This window comes from Oncorhynchus keta, unplaced genomic scaffold, assembly GCF_023373465.1.
Source record: "Oncorhynchus keta strain PuntledgeMale-10-30-2019 unplaced genomic scaffold, Oket_V2 Un_contig_28537_pilon_pilon, whole genome shotgun sequence".
Taxonomy (NCBI): domain Eukaryota; kingdom Metazoa; phylum Chordata; class Actinopteri; order Salmoniformes; family Salmonidae; genus Oncorhynchus; species Oncorhynchus keta.
In genome coordinates, this window is record NW_026286081.1 from 1 (window position 1) to 2,419 (window position 2,419).

Here is a 2,419-nt window from a genome sequence, read left to right on the forward strand (position 1 = left end):
TGAAGGACTGAACATAGTTGTAATCCTTGGTTGTCCACAATAGTGTATATTTGACACTGGGGAGAAAAATAATGTAGTACTTTGATGATTTAGAGTTGCCTCTGGCAACTGAAAGGGATGGTTGGACGAGACTGTTCTACCTGTTTATAAATAGCATCGTACCCAACTGAAAGAGATGGTTGGACGAGACTGTTCTACCTGTTTATAAATTGCATCGTACCCAACTGAAAGAGATGGTTGGACGAGACTGTTCTACCTGTTTATAAATTGCATCGTACCCAACTGAAAGAGATGGTTGGACGAGACTGTTCTACCTGTTTATAAATAGCATCGTACCCAACTGAAAGAGATGGTTGGACGAGACTGTTCTACCTGTTTATAAATTGCATCGTACCCAACTGAAAGAGATGGTTGGACGAGACTGTTCTACCTGTTTATAAATTGCATCGTACCCAACTGAAAGGGATGGTTGGACGAGACTGTTCTACCTGTTTATAAATAGCATCGTACCCAACTGAAAGGGATGGTTGGACGAGACTGTTCTACCTGTTTATAAATAGCATCGTACCCAACTGAAAGGGATGGTTGGACGAGACTGTTCTACCTGTTTATAAATAGCATCGTACCCAACTGAAAGGGATGGTTGGACGAGACTGTTCTACCTGTTTATAAATTGCATCGTACCCAACTGAAAGAGATGGTTGGACGAGACTGTTCTACCTGTTTATAAATAGCATCGTACCCAACTGAAAGAGATGGTTGGACGAGACTGTTCTACCTGTTTATAAATTGCATCGTACCCAACTGAAAGAGATGGTTGGACGAGACTGTTCTACCTGTTTATAAATTGCATCGTACCAACTGAAAGAGATGGTTGGACGAGACTGTTCTACCTGTTTATAAATAGCATCGTACCCAACTGAAAGAGACGGTTGGACGAGACTGTTCTACCTGTTTATAAATTGCATCTTACCCAACTGAAAGGGATGGTTGGACGAGAGTTCTACCTGTTTATAAATAGCATTTGCATGTTTTTGATTAACGCTGTGTGTGACCGAGTAACAAATTGTGTATTTTGAAGTGTGTTTGATTGTAAAAAGACAAAAAAAACACAGTGTTTTCAAAAATAAACGGTAGTCTTATTTTGTCTCGAGTAAAAGGTTCTCTCAAAGACAGTTAACGGCACGGGAGATAACAACCCTGACACTCCCCGCTAAGTTGACTAAAGGTCTTCACACTTTAAACTAGATACATCACAGAGGGGAAACACTCAACCACAGGGAAATCATATAGAGACTGGTAGGACTAGTGCTTAATAATAACTCAAGGACCAATTAGTGGTGAAACAAAGAGTCTAGAGGATAAAGGTGGGGTTCACACATCCCAGCTAGAGCTAGACCGTTGAGAGTGACAAGGCAAAAGACCTCTCTACGCAGACAACACTTCGATATAGAAAGAGAGGCAAGGCTACGCGAGCGGTCCTGGTTATACCGAGATAACCTGAAGTATCTATAGTGCCCTGTCCAATCCAGGGAACGGGACGCTAACCACCTCTAGCACCCCGCTGCCGGCCAAGGGGCGGGGCTGAAGGTTTTGTATTGCGACACTTGGCGCCCAACGTGGGGCCCCACACCTCTATTTAAGACTCTACTACTACCTGAGTTAACGGCCCCTACCAGCGCTCTATTTCCAAACAACTTACTAAAGTAGGTATCTTTAAAGAGTTAGAGATATGGCTACGGCAGTACCAACCTACCCAGACGCAGGAAGAGCATTGGCTCTCCATGCGGACGAGGAGGAATTACAAAGGACTAGGGCAGCTAGTGCCTTACCTTACTAACCATCAGGATGTTTTGTCTTACCGGGTTTACCATGGGGTAACCTGAGAACGGTAGACCAGACAGCCATAAAATACCTTCTAGGATTTGAGGGTAGACAACTTTCTGGGATGATAAAAAATTCCAGAAAAGAACCCTCAATGGCAACTACCATAGATACTACGGCAGCTCATGAGTAGCAAAGTAGGGTAGAAAATAATGGTTCAGAACAGGAAATGATACGCAGGCAAAAGGCAGGTCTACCCAGCACTAGGCTCGCAATGTGCGTACCAGGAATACCCTGGGGCCGCTGACCAAGAGGGAACAGACGGCCCCTCCAATTACAGGATTAGGCAAATAGCCCTGAATCCTAAGAATTTCCCGTGAAGACTGATCAACTTCACTAGAAATTGTTGGTACAGGTGGAAATTAATTATAAAATGATTAAGGAACACCAGTCTCTATTCAAAGTCTATAACAAAAATTGTATTATTTCCTTGGGAAAGTAAAGCTAACATAGTGCGTAAGTGTCACTATGGGCGTTGTATGAGGGAAAATCCCTGAGAAATAAGAAAGTACTATAGAGTTTATAACTAAATAGG

At 42.9% G+C, this 2,419-nt stretch overlaps 1 long non-coding RNA gene across 8 annotated transcripts; it reads right to left on the minus strand.

Annotated features, from left to right (window-relative positions):
* Nucleotides 1–164: 164 nt before the first annotated feature.
* Nucleotides 165–1,731, minus strand: LOC127923139 (uncharacterized). 8 transcript variants are annotated; one of them, XR_008113485.1, is made up of 5 exons: nucleotides 1,008–1,721; nucleotides 721–836; nucleotides 605–662; nucleotides 373–488; nucleotides 165–314 (listed from the first exon to the last, which is right to left on the minus strand). It is a non-coding gene; the product is annotated as an uncharacterized LOC127923139 (long non-coding RNA). The 8 variants fall into 8 exon arrangements; XR_008113483.1 differs by having other exon boundaries at nucleotides 547–662; XR_008113488.1 differs by lacking the exon at nucleotides 605–662 and having other exon boundaries at nucleotides 663–836; nucleotides 1,008–1,731.
* Nucleotides 1,732–2,419: the final 688 nt, after the last annotated feature.